Source organism: Periplaneta americana, chromosome 13 (assembly GCF_040183065.1).
Source record: "Periplaneta americana isolate PAMFEO1 chromosome 13, P.americana_PAMFEO1_priV1, whole genome shotgun sequence".
Classification (NCBI taxonomy): domain Eukaryota; kingdom Metazoa; phylum Arthropoda; class Insecta; order Blattodea; family Blattidae; genus Periplaneta; species Periplaneta americana.
Genome location: NC_091129.1, coordinates 19,134,671 through 19,153,292, shown reverse-complemented (window position 1 = coordinate 19,153,292; position 18,622 = coordinate 19,134,671).

Sequence of the window (18,622 nt, the reverse complement as noted above, 5' to 3'; positions counted from 1 at the left end):
ACTACTGAGCTCTGTTATGTGATATTATGGGACTACTGAGCTCTGCTCTGTGATATTCTGGAGCTATTGAGCTCTATTCTGTGATATTCTGGAACTACGGAGCTCTATTCTGTGAGGCTCTGAAACTACTGAGCTCTCTTCTATGATATTCTGCGACTACTGAGCTCTATTCTGTGACGTTCTGAAACTATCGAGCTCTGTTCTGTGATATTCTGGAAATACTAAGCTCTATTCTGTGATATTCTGGAACTACTGAGCTTTGTTCTGTGATATTCTGGAACTACTGAACTCTATTCTGTGACATTCTGTAACTATTGAGCACTGTTCTGTGATATTCTGGAATACTTAGCTTTGTTCTCTGATATTCTGAAACAACTGAGCTTTGTTCTTTGACGTTCTGAAACTATCGAGCTCTGTTCTGTGATATTCTGGAACTACTAAGCTCTGTTGTGTGATATTCTGGAACTACTGAGCTTTGGTCTGTGATATTCTGGAACTACTGAACTTTATTCTGTGATATTCTGGAACTACTGAACTCTGTTCTGTGATATTCTGGAACACTTAGCTTTGTTCTGTGATATTCTGGAACTACTGAGCCATGTTCTGTGATATTCTGGAACTACTGAGTCCTGTTTTGTGATATTCTGGAACTACTAAAGTATGGTCTGTGATGTTCTGAAACTACTGAGATTTTTAAGTTTGCGTATTAGATGATTATCTCGAGAATGAAGCAATATCAAAAGTTATTGCTACTCAGAATTTTACTCACAGGCACATACTCCTATTTCATTATCTTCTTTTTATGGCGTTGTGAGCAGAAGAGATATGTTACTGGAGCTTAATGACAGCAGTGAACAGTATGGGATGAAGGAAAATGCCAACCAGACGAAGACTATGGTTGAATAATTTCGAGGGAAAAATTGTTCCGGAGCCGGGTATCGAACCCGGGACCTTTGGTTTAACGTACCAACGCTCTACCACTGAAGACTATGGTTATCGGAAGACAAAATATAAGTTAGAAGGTAAACTTGCAAAATTAGAAATGAGGCAGTAGAACATGTGAACAGCTTCAATTGCCTGGGGTATACTATGAATAGTAACATGAGCTGCTGCCAGAAAGTCAAAAGGGGGAAAGCAATGATAAAGGAAGTTTTTAATAGATAAAGGATCATCATCTGCGGACTTCTTGAAAATAAGTAAGGATCAGAATAATGAAATCCTTTGTGTGGAATGGAGTATTGTGTGATGAAGGAATACGGACATTACGACGAAGTGAAGAGAAGCAATTCGAAGCATTTGAAATGTGGATATGGAGAAGAATGGAGCTTGTGAAATGGGCAGACAGAATAAGAAATGAAGGCGTGCTAGAAAGAGTGGGCGAAGAAAGAATAAGGTCACTGCTGAGAAGGAACTGCCTACTGAAGGATGCACTGGAAGGAATGACGAACGGCAAAAAACGAAGATAATAGGGAAAAATAGGGAAGACTGAAGAATGCTGGGTTTGCAGTGAAAGGTCTGTCCTTGGGTAGAAAGCTATGAAAAAATGAATAATCTTTTTAATGGTATACTCTTGTAATATTGAACTGCTATTGTGCTTTGTTATGTTGCGTGATGGCAATGTGCAATTAAGTATTGAAGCACAGGTGCGCGTAACGTGTGTTTGGTATCGTGATATAACATTATATTTATATAAAGGACGGATACACTGCAATGAATTGGCCAGACAACGAGATGGTTCCATTACCTGATCGTTACATGTGATCATGGATAATGGTGGCGCGCCGTTAACCGAACGATTGCAACGTCGCATCGCGTCGGTTTTCCAGTCCGGACAATAGAGTTCGAATGGAATTTGTAGAGGACGTGGATGGCGTTGCGGCAGACTTTCTACGTTTTTGCATCAGGACACCACCTTCCATCCATTTACTTTCATTCCGTAAATTGAAATAGAGAACATGTGGCTACCGACCTGATTCCCTACCACAGACGCAAAAATTACCTTACTCATGAGAAGGAATAACTGATTTTGTGTAATGGAATTGGGTTGGTGAAATGATATTTAATATAAATGTGAACACGAAAGTGATTGTAGAGGTAGTAGTAATAGTAGTAGTAATAATAGTGTCATTAGTACTAATATTAATAGTAATAGCATTTATAGTAGTAGTAATAATAATAAGAATAATAATAATAATAATAATAATAATAATAATAATAATAAATGGGGCTTAATATTTGTATAGAGAGTGGTGTGCGGAAAGCAACGGGAAGCTACCGGATATATCTTTCTCAAGAAAAACTGGAAGCATTGCATGATGAGTAGACTTCGTTGAATTGCCACACGCAGCATGCAATCAGGTTGCCGATGTACGGTAGTATAGAAGAGGTGAGCGACCGCCCGGTCTCGTAGTATAAGCAGTTCATGTTAAGAGTTGTGACCGGTCCAAATAGACAGAGCAGCTACAGCTAATATATACCTATGTAAGCACTTGTTTTTGCATTACTGTGGTTGGAATAGTCAAAGCTTAACATTTGTTGAGTGTAGACAAGAATGCAATCAAACAGACTAAATGAGAGTGTTCCTGTTCCTAACAATTGCCCCTGGAATACCCTTACCACCGCAGCCAGTCGAGTCCAAAAGCATCACCCTGTTAGAATCGTCTAAACTACAACTCTCAGAAGCCCTTAATATGGTGGATAAAATATCACAAACTGTTATCCAAAATAACAATTCACTAATTTCAGAAAAAGTGAAACGTAAATTGAGAAACATTATTGCTGAAAATTCTGCCTATTCACAATTTCGTATTGTAAATGATGTACAATCAGGTCATGACAAGACGGCTGAAGTTGGTGTACTAAAAAGTAGTGACTTTACGTTCTTCAAATATGCACCTATTACATCGTGTGATGTCGAACGTACATTTTCCCCAGTATAAAAACTTTTTGAGTGACCATCGGAGGAGGTTCACTTTGCAGTCGCTCAAATTGTACGTAACTCTTCACTGCAATGCACCTATTCAAGGATGATGTGAGTAGGCCTATATTACAATACATTTTAAGAGTTAACATATCTCACTACAAAATAATTGTTTATTTACATGTTTAGACATTTCCTACTTCAATGGCCATTCATTATATTTCTTGAATGCAGGATACAGGTTTTATTGTAACCGCAGTATACTGCTCAGTGTTTACATCAGAGGCATACTTCATCCGTTGCACGTCTCCTTCTCATACAGTCTATACCGCGTGCGTAATAAACCTTGCGACTCTCGTGGCAATTCCACGAAGTATGATGATGAGTAAATATGATGCTGAAACTGATCAGATACCTAAAGGAAAAGGAATTTGCTGGGTCACTGGTTGAGAAGAAACTCCCTACTGAAGGACGGTCTGGAAGGTATGGTGAACGGGAGAAGAGTTCGGGGCAGAAGAAGATATCAGATGACAGACAATTGCAAAAAGTGTATGGTATACAGGGTGGCTTACTTAACCCTTTTCACCTCCGATAGCGTGTTAAATATTTTACATATACATAAACTGACAATTACAAGTTTAATTACATCGAAGGAACATCCAACACACGTAATGTATTTTTTTGCACATGAAACACTTTTCAAGATATTAGAGTCAATTTTCTTCTTTTAATTGGGAACGAACTATGTTTTGTATTGCAAATGTTGCGTTAGCTCTGTCTAATAACAACTGGCTACTTTACTGACTGTTTGAATGTCAGCGGCAAGAGTAAACATGAACAATGTCTGACCTAGAATCGAACAGAGAGAAGAAAATTCATATTAGAGTTGTGCGTCAATGTTTTTATGTCTCACTTCATCATGTGCAACATTTCCATAGTACAGTACATTGTGATTGTGATTTAATTGTCGAAAAATTCTAACCAGAATTACTCTTCCTCTGTTCGATCCCTGGTCAGACACTGCTTATGTTTACTCTTATCCGTAACATTCAAACAATCAGTACAGTAGCCATTTATTAATAGAATTAAAGCAACACTTGCAATACAAAACATAGCTGGTCCCCATGCAGAAAAAGAAAGTTGACTCTAATATCCTCAAAATGATTTCATGCAGCTACAAAAAATACATTACGTGTATCACATGTCCCCTTCAATGTGGTTTAATTTGTAATTATCGGTCCGTGTATAACTGAAATATTTCACATGCTATCGGAGGTGAAAGAGTTAAGTGGACCACCCTGTATATTGAGCAAATTATATTTCAAAGTTACAGAGTTATTCATTGCTCAGAAAAATTATACTGAATTTTTCAGTACTTGAAAATTATGTCCCCATTGCTAGGGTGACCAGACGTCCTCTTTTCCCCGGACATATCCTCCTTTTTAGGCCTTTGTCCGGGGTCCAGGCGGATTTAAAAAAAAATCAAGAAATGTCCTCTTTTCCATAACTTATATGCCTGATATTTTGAAATTATCTGATTTGCCGCCTACCTCAAGTAATTTTCTTGTAGGCGGAAACAGCATCGACAGAATATACTCTTTGCCAACGATCATTACCTCTCTTTGCTCCTACTTGTTACGGTCATTGCTTCCATTAACTGTAAAATCATTTTATATTATTACGTTTTATCATAAGTATGCTGTAATAAAATTAGATATTGACATAATTTTAAGTATAATATAGGCCTAAGCCTAAATCTAAATAGATATTATCTGCGCCCTTTAATAATTATAGTTGCCTTGACTTTCATATATAGCTAATTGAAAAATTATTATCATTAAGTTTTCATAATTATTTTGTAATAAAGTAGAAACTAATATATATTTAAGTAGTAGTAGTAGTAGTAGTAGTAGTAGTAGTAGTAGTAGTAGTAGTAGTAGTAGTAGTAGTAGTAGTAGTAGTATTTATTTATTTATTTATTTAACCTGGTAGAGAAAAGGCCGTCAGGCCTTCTCCGCCTCTCTACCACGAGATTCCAATTACAATATGAAGAATAAAATTAATTAGTATTAAATTTACAATTACAATTACAATAAAAATCAAAGTACGAAGAGATTACCTCACTAATTAAAGCTAGATAATTTATCATAGAAAAACAAAGAATATTTTATATTTACTGAATTAAAAATTAAACCTATAAAAATAAATTTGTGAAGTGATGAAATTACTAGATATTGAAATATTTTGTGATACATTTAGGAAACTATTTACAAGAAATCAATTACTGACCAAGTGCCTAGTAAGTTTGCGTTTGAATTCAATTTTATTTAGACTGTCCCTGATGCTAGCAGATAGCGAATTCCAGAGTCTTGGCAGGGCTATTGTGAAAGAGGATGAGTATGAGGAGGTGCGATGGGATGGTATTGTTAGTATTGTTTCATGACGAGAGCGTGTGATCAGATTATGGTGGGAAGAAAGGTAAATGAAGCGAGACGACAGATACGAAGGAATAGAAGAGTTCAAGATTTCGAAGAGAAAGAGAAGTGAATGTAAATTTCTTTTCATAAGTATGATATAAGCCTAAATATGTACTTTAAATATTTTGTAATAAAATAGATATTGACGTAATTTAAAGTATAATAAGCCCAAATCTAAGTACATATTTTCTGTCCGCTTTTTTTCTAACAATGTCACCCCCCCCTTTTTTTAAGCTTTGTGTCCTCTTTTTTATCGATGTGAATCTGATGTCCCTACCCATTGCAATATAGAGTTTGTTCATAAAATTAAAATTAAGAATCTGCAAGTAGTGGTCTATTTTTAGTTTTGTTTGCTATTTCCTTAATATAATTTCTTTATTAACCGTATGTGGACTTTATATTTTGACTAAAGAAACCAATAATATTAATTTAATTTAATAAAGAAATCTTAAGAATGAAAGAATTGATGAATAAATAAATAAGCAAATGAATAATGTGAAACTAATAGTCGACTATAAAAAGGGAAGGCAGATATAACTGAGGTGCTATGGTGATGGATAGAATGAAGATTGAACGAGTGAATGTATGTAAGGAAATGATGTCTACGTGAAAGACCGTTTGCTTGTGTAAGTGGAGGCAAAGCTGTGACGACGGAAAGTTTTGATTATGCGCACAGCTCATTAAATCCGACTGAAGTAATGTGTCAGATAAAACCGAAAGTTCACAATAGGGGTGCAGGGGTGTGTTTCTACCCCCCACTTCCTCGGTCCCCGAGCTCATTAGCTTATGTGATTGGCTTCTAAACCCCCTGCGGGCTGTCTGGGGGTGACGAGGACGTCGGGGGGAAGTACGTGGTAAACGTTCCACAGACGTCAAGGCAGAGAGACGCGCCATGCGGGTAGCCGAGAGACTAGGGGCAAGGGTACACCACATCGACAAAACTTGAGACCATGGCTTAGTGCAGGAAACCACACACAAGTAGTAAATTTGGAACTGCGGTTTACATTATTTTTAGCGGTAGTAGTTATCAAGTTGTTAAATTTACCTCACTTGGTGTCCTCCTCGGATTCCATTGTTTCCGGTGTCAGAGCTTGTCTTGTGCCACTGACAAGGAAGATATTAATTCTGGTAAACGATAAAAATAACTTCAATATCTGAACACGCTCATTCATCCTCATAATCCTTCTTTTTATGTTACAGTTTCTGTTTCTGTTTACAAAAAAAAAAAAATAAAATCAAAAGTAATAACGCTGTACAGTAAAACCTGTATGAAAGAAGAACGCTCCTATTGAAAGACCACTCCTCCTAAAGACCGATTTTTTAAAGAACCGAATTAAAAATCCATAAAATCAATGTAAATCACATCCCTTTTAAGAGACCACCTCTCTCCCCGACCATCGACCAGTAATTAAATAGCAATTTCCTTAATTTTACCACTTTTAAAAGAGCATACTGTATTTTAAAAATATAAAATTTAGTACTTTATTGAATTACTGTAGCCTAAATAAATTTCATGAAATTCGTACACTACTAGAAGTTAAAATGATGTTTGACAATGTTCAGCGTATTCCGAATCTCACCGGTCCGGTGGCATCAATGACGTCACGTTGCAGCGAAATAAGGAACAAAACTGATCGATGGCTGTCATGGCGAATGTACAAGTTGTTGTCTGTGGTACGCTAGCAAAATTTTGCGAAATTTTCGTACTCCCATCTCGTTCAAACAAAAGATAGCATAAACAATTTATTTCTTGAACCGGTAGTAATGGGTCCGTTGACGTGTTCGCTTTAACATATTGTTTTTACGTTGTGCTCATTACAAACAATACAGCAGAACACACCGCCATGACGCAACAGTGCACGATGTAATTCGTCTGCTAATTCCCGCCCTACACAAGAACCAATCAGATCCACTGATGGATGCTGATGGAGACTGTCACCACCTCTGGAAGTTGATGGCACCGGTGCGACACCGGTGGAGCATCAATGACGTCATCGGTGGAATTCGGAACACCGTGATGCCATCGGTTTGTTCACCGGTGAGATTCGGAATACGCTCGTTGTTAAGTGATACCGTATTCACGTTAATGCCGACCTCTGGCCTTAATCTCTTAAGGAATGTTGGGGATTTCTACGAAAAAGGTACAATGACTGCTTGCAAATCCTCCGAGCTATGACAAAGGATTATTTGCATCGCTATTAAACAGTTTCTTGAAAGGTGATATTTCTCATGCCGTATGACGGTTTTGCGTTTCGTTTTGTACGTTAAAAATCAAATCGTTACTTGTTAATTACAGTACAATAATTTATTTTTTATTCCTCCTGCCTACTAGAATAATCTGGTTTTAACCCACCGATGACGAGGATGAAATAAAGAGATAATTTCAATCCGAAAAAATGTGACTAGAACAAGCCTTATGTAATATTGAGTTGATTCAACAATCGGTACCACTGAAAGACTGCATGAATCGAGAAGATACAAATGAACTTCTTAACATGTGAAAGAACAGTTTCGAAAATGATATTGTAAAAAGGAAGTGTAAAAAATTTAACAGAGTTCAATTTATGATTTTGAGAAGGGGAATCAAAGGAGAAAATTGGAAAAATAACGTGAAATAATAAATAAAGTTTTGATTTCAAGCTTTTATTGTTAGGAATATTTTCCACGCTTTTATTTGATTAACATAGAAACGTTTTAACCCATTATTTGTATAAAATAATTCCTCCTATTGAGAGACCACCCTCTTAAAAACCAATTTTTCATGGAACCAGCAGTGGTCGTTTAATCTTCGTAATTCTTATTAAAATCTCCATCCACGTAAATTCCAATTGAAAATTGTGATCGCAAAACGCGTCAAGTCCATTTTATGAAAGGTTTTCGCTAGTTTTTTTTATCCACCGTTCTACGAACTGAGCGAGTTTTAAAGTAACATGCACAATAACACAACCATTTAGACAAGGACCCGCTTGTTTCCGAAGAAATATAATGAAGTCTCAAACAAAATAATATATACAGAGTAGAAGTAAAATAACCTTGCAGATTGAAAGGGATGATAAGGTACACTTAAATGAATAGAAAACATATATTACGTTTTGTAATTAAATGCACGGTTAATTAGAAATTTAAGTTTGAAGTTTCAGTAGTCCGGCAACATCGCCGCTAACACACAGTACTCGTGATACAGATGTAAGAGGTCAACAAACTCGGTGAGTCTCGGTAGGTGAGCTGCTCTCTACCTCGACGTTGCCACTAGCTGGCATCGTGCAATGGCATGAAATGAGAGGATTTTAAAATTAAATTTACACGAAAACCGTTCACACTATCGAAATACGCCAAAGGGATAAATTATTCTTTATTAGATTTCTTATCGATGTTGGCAAAAATCATGGTTCTACTCGGAATAGTCATCGAATAAGAGGTTGTTAAACATTTGGGAAAGAAATATTTTTCTAGAAAAAAAAACTCTGAACTTTACACCAATATGATATATTATAGATTTTTGTTACGTACAACATGAGCTATTCTCTCTGAATATCTGCAAGGTTATTTCACTTCCCCCTCTGTGTGTGTGTGTGTGTGTGTGTGTGTAAATTGGCAAATGGACTGAATGAGTTTTGTAATCACGCTCTTCATTTATATACAGTTTTTTTGTAATTAATTTACCATACAGTTGCCCTACATAGGCATTATACATTAATTCCCAAGGTGTTTGCTTCTATTGTCTGTTAAAGTCATATTACATAAATAGCTCAAGAAGATTATACTTTCAGGTTGTTTAAAAAAGGACTTCACAAATGTAGAAGTTAATAGAAATGTATCCACATATCTTACAGAATTGGTTCAGGTGTGATTTAAAGGATAATACATCAAGTTTCACTCATGTATTGCCGCAGTACGAATTCACCATAGACGGTATTATGTATCAATACATACTCGAAAATTTCCTCATTCCACAGATTCACGAAGATGTCAAGATGGACGCATTCACTACCAGCAACATGGGGCACCACTTCACTACTGCTTCGAGGTTCGTTTGTTACTTTATGTGATGTAGTTTATGCTGTGGGTAATTTTATGGTTTATGGTGGCTGAACTGTTTACTTTATTTTTCCTGAACGTACCCTGATCTCCTCCGCTGATTGGAGGAACGACACGTATCGTCGGCCTCGGTTTGGAGACCGAGCGAATGTCGAGTTGGTGAGAGAATTCGACGCAGTTACGACTTCAAGAGAGAAACGGGCAGTCTCCCGTCTCTGCTGAGATAGTCAACTCATCGTATTACGTGGTTCCGGTGGTCAAGGTGACCCCGCTGATGTTGATAGCTGGGACTATCGTCTGTGTGGTATATTTCACCGGTGGAACATCGTTTGGATATCATCGCTTTACAGACTAATGGGTGGTCTGTTTCATTCTCAGCATTCCTGATTTTCATATTCTATACTACGAGGGATCGCCGACGTCCATAAGCCTACAGGGAAGTTCTCTGGGGCCGTTACGCCATTAACGTATATAACGGCTTACTTGGTTACCGTGTGCTTCCATGGATTTGAACTTTGATTCAGCTAAAGGTTGGAGACTACAACTTTATATGTCTTATTTGAACCGAGTCTATTCAGACTGTATTTTCTATGAGTATTCAGTTCATCTGTTATACATCGCTTTTCTTACAATCATTTTGATGGCAGACATTAATTTTCTCTCTTTCATTATCTCACTATTTTATATTGTTATTAGATCTATAATTCTTTGTTTTTGTAGTTTTACTTTAATTTATCTCTCTCAGTTCGTTAATATTAAATTGTTATAATTATCATGGTACTTATATTATTTGTGAAAGGCAACCAAAAATACCTAAAGTTACGATCCTTTCCCCTTTCCTGGGTTTCACTCAGGCACGCCGATACAACATTGATCAGCATTTTCCAGGTCGTTGGATTGGTCGAGCAGGACCAACTGTATGGCCACTGGCTCACCAGATCTGAACCCTTCGATTTTTTCCTTTGGTTGTTCGTCAAGGATAGGTGTTTGCTTCTCCTTTACCTGCCCATCTTGCTGAACTGAGAAATAGAATTAATGCAGTTGCAGAAGTGTCTTCTAATCTACGGGCAAGAGATTGACTATGTGTTGGATGTCTGCCATATCACTAACGGTAGCCACATCGAACCAAAATAACTGCTTGGTAGAAACTTGTTTAAAATGGCACCTTAAGAATTTATGTAAGATATATGAATAAATATCTATATGCTTCCAAAGTTGTAAAGTTATTTTTGAAACACCCTATTTATTCAAGTTTGAATAGATATCATAAAAAGGCTGTACGACGTTCTAGCTTATTTCCGAAGAGCGAACCATTATAATTGTATAGACGCAACTCGAGGCAAATATTATTTTTTTATTATCAGGATTCACAATGTCCTAGGGTTTTAGAGCACTTCTCCATTCTTCTCTATTCTCCCATGCCCTATCTTCTAATCCCCTTTCTCTCATTAGTCTACATGTAATTGTTCCTTGGATCCATGGCAGTTATGGTCTTCCAATAATAATGATGATGATGATGTTGATGATAATAATAATAATAAATAATAATAATAATAATAATAATAATAATAATAATAATAATGATAATAATAATAAAAATGTGATAACATTAATTCATTTATTCATAGTTTTATTCCCAATGGTAGGTCTTTCACTGAAAACCCAGCATCCCCCAATATTCCCCAATGGATCCATTTATCTTAATGTTGCCTATAGTCTGATATATTCTTCTATCCCCAACTGTTCTCTCGTTCACCATTCCTTCCAATACATCTTTCAGTACGTTTTTCTGAATATAACATTTAAATAAAACCGCCGAGTTACCTCTGTGGTAGGTGTCTGCCTCCAGACTAGCCGGCCCGTGTTCGATTCCCGGCGGGGTCAGAGATTTTCATGTAAAACATATACCTCGGGACTAGGAGAGATGGTGGTGCGCAACTTCTAATCACTAGATTGTGCACCAATATGCCTGGGTTAATCCCAAATCTCTCCGCAGTGCATAGGAAGAGAAGGCATATGTCACTGTTGATCGTGATTCGTCCGTCAGATGGGGACGTTAAGCCTGGCGGCCCCCTTGGTGCTATTCGACAGGAGTAGGCTATGTGCCGGCACCGGGTTTCCTCGTCTTCCTTCCTCACCATCATCCCCATGAATGGGTAACTCGTACTCACAAAGTACTAAAAGAGCTTAAAAGAGAGAAAGACAGACGGAGCCAGCCGCAGCAGTTACAAGCTCTTTGTAGTTTCGCTGCAAAAGCAGTTCACTGCCACGGTGCGCTCTGGCGGCTCATGCAGGTGATTGTGATATCTACTCCATGATTTAAACTTAAGAATGACGCTGGTACAATAATTATAGTAATTTTAGACAGACTGTACGTGAACACTTACTTACTTACAAATTGCTTTTAAGGAACCCGAAGGTTCATTGCCGCCCTCACATAAGCCCGCCATCGGTCCCTATCCTGTGCAAGATTAATCCAGTCTCTATCATCACACCCCACCTCCCTCAAATCCATTTTAATATTATCCTCCCATCTACGTCTCGGCCTCCCTAAAGGTCTTTTTCCCTCCGGTCTCCCAACTAACACTCTATATGCATTTCTGGATTCGCCCATACGTGCTACATGCCCTGCCCATCTCAAACGTCTGGATTTTAAGTTCCTAATTATGTCAGGTGAAGAATACAATGCGTGCAGTTCTGCGTTGTGTAACTTTCTCCATTCTCCTGTAACTTCATCCCGCTTAGCCCCAAATATTTTCCTAAGAACCTTATTCTCAAACACCCTTAACCTATATTCCTCTCTCAGAGTGAGAGTCCAAGTTTCACAACCATACAGAAGAACCACTAATGTAACTGTTTCATAAATTCTAACTTTCAGATTTTTGGACAGCAGACTGGATGATAAGAGCTTCTCAACCGAATAATAACATGCATTTCCCATATTTATTCTGCGTTTAATTTCCTCCCGAGTGTCATTTATATTTGTTACTGTTGCTCCAAGATATTTGAATATTTCCACCTCTTCGAAGGATAAATCTCCAATTTTTATATTTCCATTTCGTACAATATTCTGGTCACGAGACATAATCATATACTTCGTCTTTTCGGGATTTACTTCCAAACCGATCGCTTTACTTGCTTCAAGCAAAATTCCCGTGTTTTCCCTAATCGTTTGTGTATTTTCTCCTAACATATTCACGTCATCTACATAGACAAGAAGCTGATGTAACCCGTTCAATTCCAAACCCTGCCTGTTATCCTGAACTTTCCTAATGGCATATTCTAGAGCGATGTTAAAAAGTAAAGGTGATAGTGCATCTCCCTGCTTTAGCCCGCAGTGAATTGGAAAAGCATCAGATAGAAACTGACCTATACGGACTCTGCTGTATGTTTCACACTCAAAAAGGCATACCTGAACACACATAATAAAATTATATTATTTGCTAGCTTTATAAATTATTTTAGCACTGAATATACATACTGAATACAACCTTTCCAAGATACAACAAATACAGCTGCAACACTTATTTATTATTACACTATTTGTTAATATTTTTTTATTATATGTCTTATTTGAAATATAGAACGCGAGAATTTGCAAGTCTTTATACATTAAAGTGTATGTCTTTGTTCTCAGAAAGGTAATAGTCTGTGTTAGTAAACAACCACAAATTCAAGGAACTCATTTTTACATGTCACGGCAGATGAAATAAACTTACATCTACGCTCTTTCTGTACATTGAGAGCTTTCACACTTCTTTCTTGTATTATACTCTGCCTCAAGCACATACAGTATAATGGACCTATAATTGAAAATTCTGACTTAGGGAATATTAGACTACGAACAGTTCGATTCCTGACTTAGCTGGAATCTGAGTGGCGTGCTGTTCTGTAGATTTATAAATTCAAGCTATAAATTTTCAGGACCTTCTATCGGCTGTAAGCCAAAAGGATTATAGAAAATCTCGATTCCTTGTCAATTGACACTGTTTATCCAAACTTACTAGTGAATTCTACTGTAGGTCTTGAAGTAGGGTCTTACATTTGATAAGATTTTCTTATATTCTTCAAGATAGTTTATAGTCAGAGTAAGTGAAGTTGTCTATGTTCTACATGATACTGCCACATTTCAAATTTATCCATAAATGCTCTTAGCTAGTCGATCATATATCGTGCAATTCTGTAACTCGCACGCACAACGTGCTAACGATATTAGATATCAGCCTCACCTTGTTGATATCCCATTTTTATCTTTAGTTGTTCTAAAGCAGATCTAGGCAGTGTTTCTTTACTAAAACCTTCGCTGTGTTTATTTGTTACATAAAATGTCATGCGTAAGAAATTGTAATAGTACATAATACAAGCTTTACCTCCCTTCTTAATAAAAAAACTCTTTCTCTTTCGACTCATCACTAAAGGGAAATGATCTGGGAATTATGTTTTTTACTCAAAATGAGCCGCCACTGGAGACGCGAGCGAACTTCTGTCTTGCAAGAACCGCATACAGACACTACAGCTAGTACAGAGTCAATTCTACCTGCACTGAGGTTGTGTTGACACTTTGAGAGCACGAGTTGCCCACCCATGATCATCCCCCTCATACATTCCCTACACTATACCACCATGAACTCTTATACATACACTCACTCTACTGGGTGTTCAGTTCAAAATGTTTCATGGCTCGCTATATGCCGTCATGTGGCTAGCCGATGAGCCTAGAGAATTCAATCTTCCTACACTTCCGCAGAGGCATATTACCTAAATGCGAGAGAAGTTGCCTAGCAAGTACGGCGTTCATTCTGAAGATTACTTACCGATACGTACGGTAACACCAGTAGTGGCAAGAATGTGAACTGTTTGGAAACACGTACTGAAGTGAGTTTTTTTTTCTTACTGTCGGGATATGGGGGAGAGGGTTAAGACGATTACTTACGTATTTGTTGACATTAACTTCGACGGTCAACATGGACACGTAGCATTTGATTTGTGTTGTGGAATGTTGCCGTACGCAACCGATGATAACAAATACCCTGCGTACGACTTGCCGGCGCAAAACACAGTTCGAAAGAGGTTATGGTAGCACACAGACTTTACAGACCGCCATCTGTTGCTACGACATTCAAGTTATACCGTACACGTTCTCAAGTTCAGATTGAACGCCTTGAATAATAGGCAACTTCTCTGACATAAAAGCTGAAACTCGCTTCAAATCGCTGACTCACAACAGTGACGTCATGACACACTTTGAAATGAACACCCAGTATTACACGCAAAACTCTTCACAGATACACTTCATGTACAGCGTGGCGCGCCGAGGTGGTGAACACATTGAAAATGGGTCACTATCTTTCTATCTATCCGCTATATGCGGAACCCGATTGACGAAAGTCAAATGCGTAAGCATTAGATACACACATACACACGCACAAATGGGAGAAGGTCGCTTCCTTTGAAGTACTTTCCTATTTCAAGTACACAAACACTGAAATGGATATCATGGTTAAGAGCGTTCAAGAATAGAAACTAAATTAGTAAGTTCCTGACCATTCTGAATATAATGTGAGTCAGTCAGAAGCATACTTCCATAATCACAAATGTTAAACCTAATATACAACACATAAATATTTTCGTGTCACGCTTGATATGAAAACAAAACACAAGAACTTTACCTCCTTAGGGGTCAATGTAGATAAATGTGTTGCCCCAATTATGTTCAAATAATTCGGCCAAATCTTATCAAGTTTGAAAGGTCACATATCTGACCCTGGGAGCGTTCTGGTGCAAATTACGTTCTGATCGAAGTAATCACGCAAACTTGCGGAAGGAAGTGGACGGCGAACAGAGAGGGAGCGACTGGTCTTATCGCGAGACATGCCGGTTTTACGACTTGACTTGGAAAGCAGCGGAAGGAGAATCTTCCTGTGGTAGCGTTACATGAAACAAGATTTCGTAACTCTTATATAATTACTCTCTTCTACGATTACTGTTCTCTGTTATTGTGTTTCTTCTTCTCAGACTGAAATACTGTCAAAAATTTGTAATGTGTTAAAATTTCGATGACCATCGTTAACCGTTTTCCGAAAAAAAAAAAACTCGGTATTTTTTAAAAGGGGGTAAGTCACTATTATTACCATTTTCATATTTCGCACCGTTTAGAATCTATGTAAGATAGACGCATCGTTTGGTTGTAAAAGAGCATCAAGTAATGTATTACTTGTCTTGTACAGGGACATCATTTTATTTTTACTAACATTTCTAATATTAACCTGGCTGTACCTTTGGATTAACGGTTGGCAACCGGAAACACCGTTGATACCCCCTTCCACGACTGGAATTCGATGATACTGCGTAAAATACAAACAAATCACTTTACTAGGTATAATAATAATAATAATAATAATAATATTTTAGCTGGCGGAGTTAAGGCCGCAAGGCCTTCTCTTCCACTCAACCAGCAAAACGAGTATATACTTATGCATGAACTTACAAAGAATTCAACAATTTGATTTAGATGAGAGTTACATGTATACAAGAGTTATTTACGAGTTAAACAACAAAATACTATGAACTATTAATTAGACACTGAAATACAAACTATGTAGCAGAATTAAGCTAAAATACATAGAATGTTAATATATTTCAAATAGTATTAGATAATAGAAAGAGATTATTATGAGACAATTTTGAAAATACAGCACTATCAGGATGCATGTCTAAAGAAAGAAGTAATAGTGTAGTCTGTGATAGTTTAAATCAGTAAAGGTATAGGAGGTAAGGAAAGTAGTTCATCCAAATACGTAAACTAGGAAATATTGGGATTTTCAGTTAGTTAATTTTCATTAGGTTTTTGTTTAATCAAAGTACAGTACAGTATTAACAATGAATGTTGTTACTCACGAACTGAGCTGTCCATGCGGACGTATTCATTATGCAGTGTATATTATACTGTCTACAACACATTAGCATACAATACAGAGAATGAAGTTAAATTGAAACATAATCATAATATGGATATTGAAACACATTTTTGAAAATGGTGGCCATTTATTTCGATACAGGCTTTAGTTCTTTTGTGCATATTATCGCACTAAAGACTACCGTACCTAATTTCAATCACCAGTTTCGTCCTTCGTACTAGTAACTCCTGTTGAACATGCTATCTATTGTCCGTCCATGTGGTTTTCTCGCAGGGTCGTAGAAAGGGGGGACATCACGTGACAGTTAATTACTTAACGAGACCCTTTTATTTAAGTTATTTTAAACACTTGTATAATATTACGTAGACGTCCAATTCCTAACAGAAATTAATGTTTTCAGAAAAAAGCTAAGATAGCCCAGCTACTAGACTTAACAGAGGGGCGAATAGAAGCAGGTGGGGGAAACCGGGACGCGACGCAGGCAAACGGACGACAGTAGCTGTGCGAAAATATGATTCAATATTGAAAGCTCTTTCGTCACTGGAAAACGCTAACATATTTCTGGAACGTACTATACTCACTAACTCATTACTGCTTACAATGACCGCATACGCGGCCTTGCTTCTGTGTGGAGAACGGTTGGAAGTTTACTAGTAGAGGGGGTGGGAGTGAAGTACATTAAAATATTCAGGTACAATAAAAATTGAAGTAGGAATAAAATGATGTCCCTGTACATGTCCTTGAAGGCACACAGGTACACATCTTGTTCATTTTTGCTTTACAATCACATAGTTTTAATAGAAACTAGCCGTACCCGTGCGCTCCGCTGCACCTGTTAGAAATTAATATAAAGTAATTACATAATTGAAATAGGACGTTTGATCCAGGGAACAACTTTACAACAGCGCAAGATAATCTGCTTCGCTCATTACCCAATTTTTTTGTATTGCATTTATTGCATATAAATTTTATGTATTTTAACACGATTTAATTGAGCATAGTTAAAATTTGAATTATAAAATAATGGATTGCTAAGCTAATGTACTATTACTGCATACTAAATCAATACACTCTCGTTGTTCGTTAATTCTCTGAGATTAAAATAAGTGTACATAAATATTATTTTAAGAAATACAGAAAACGAATGTACAAAATAGTCTATGAAATTTTCTGTGCATAAGAAGCTATTTTTATCTTACCTGTCGTCTATTTACTCAGACGTTACTGTAATAACATTATAGCATTATGTACATCTAGAGAAACTACACTTCCCAAGGTTGAAATAATAATTAATTATACAAATCGGTTAATTTAGCTTCTGATATTACTTCATACAAACACAGAAACATTCTCTGTAGGCTTTGGATTGTTGATGTCCTAGGCCCCTGATTCGATTGTTGTTGTCCAAGGCCCCTTATAGACGAAGTCATTTGTTCTTATTTCATTGCACCGTCTTAGATGGCGTTATTTTAATTTTAAAACTCATTTATCTCATTAAATATCAGTCCTATCAATATTTTGTAAACAATAAAACTTATCGGAAATCATTTTTAAAGAAACTTTTGTTATGTAACATTTTTCACACAAATCAATAATAAGCGAGATACTTCGATTTATTTAATTCAGGCCTCCTTATAACCCCCCTTTTAAATAAATACCATATAGCCTAAAATCTAAGTTACAACGAACTTAATTTCTATTCTAATTTTCATCGAAATCCGTTCAGCCATTATCGCGTGAAAAGGTAACAAACATACAGACAGACATACAAACAAAAATTTCAAAACTGCGATTTTCGGTTTCAGGGTGGTTAATTATATATCTTAGGACCAATTATTTTTGGAAAATCGAAAATTACCAGAAAAATTTCGGCTACAGATTTATTATTAGTATAGATGTCTATTCTATCCGGTACAAGTACTTTCATAGAACACTGTTCATAATTTTTTTCTTCTACAAAACTCTTGGAACTACACTCAGTATCCAACACCTTGACAAATAAGTGCATGATACCAAATGCGTCATGGCTGCATTGAGCGTTAAAGCCACATGAGTCCGGGACTGATGTGGTTTTGAAAGAACTCAATATTTTAAGTCTTTATACAGGTTGTTTAAAAAATACGGGGCATAATTTCAGGTATGTATTTCCCACATTTAGACAATCAAAATAGTTCATTACAACATGTGTCCGGAAATGCTTCATTTCCGAGTTATGGCCTTCACAACAAACTTCCTGGATAACACCATACCGCATGTTTTAGAAGACACTC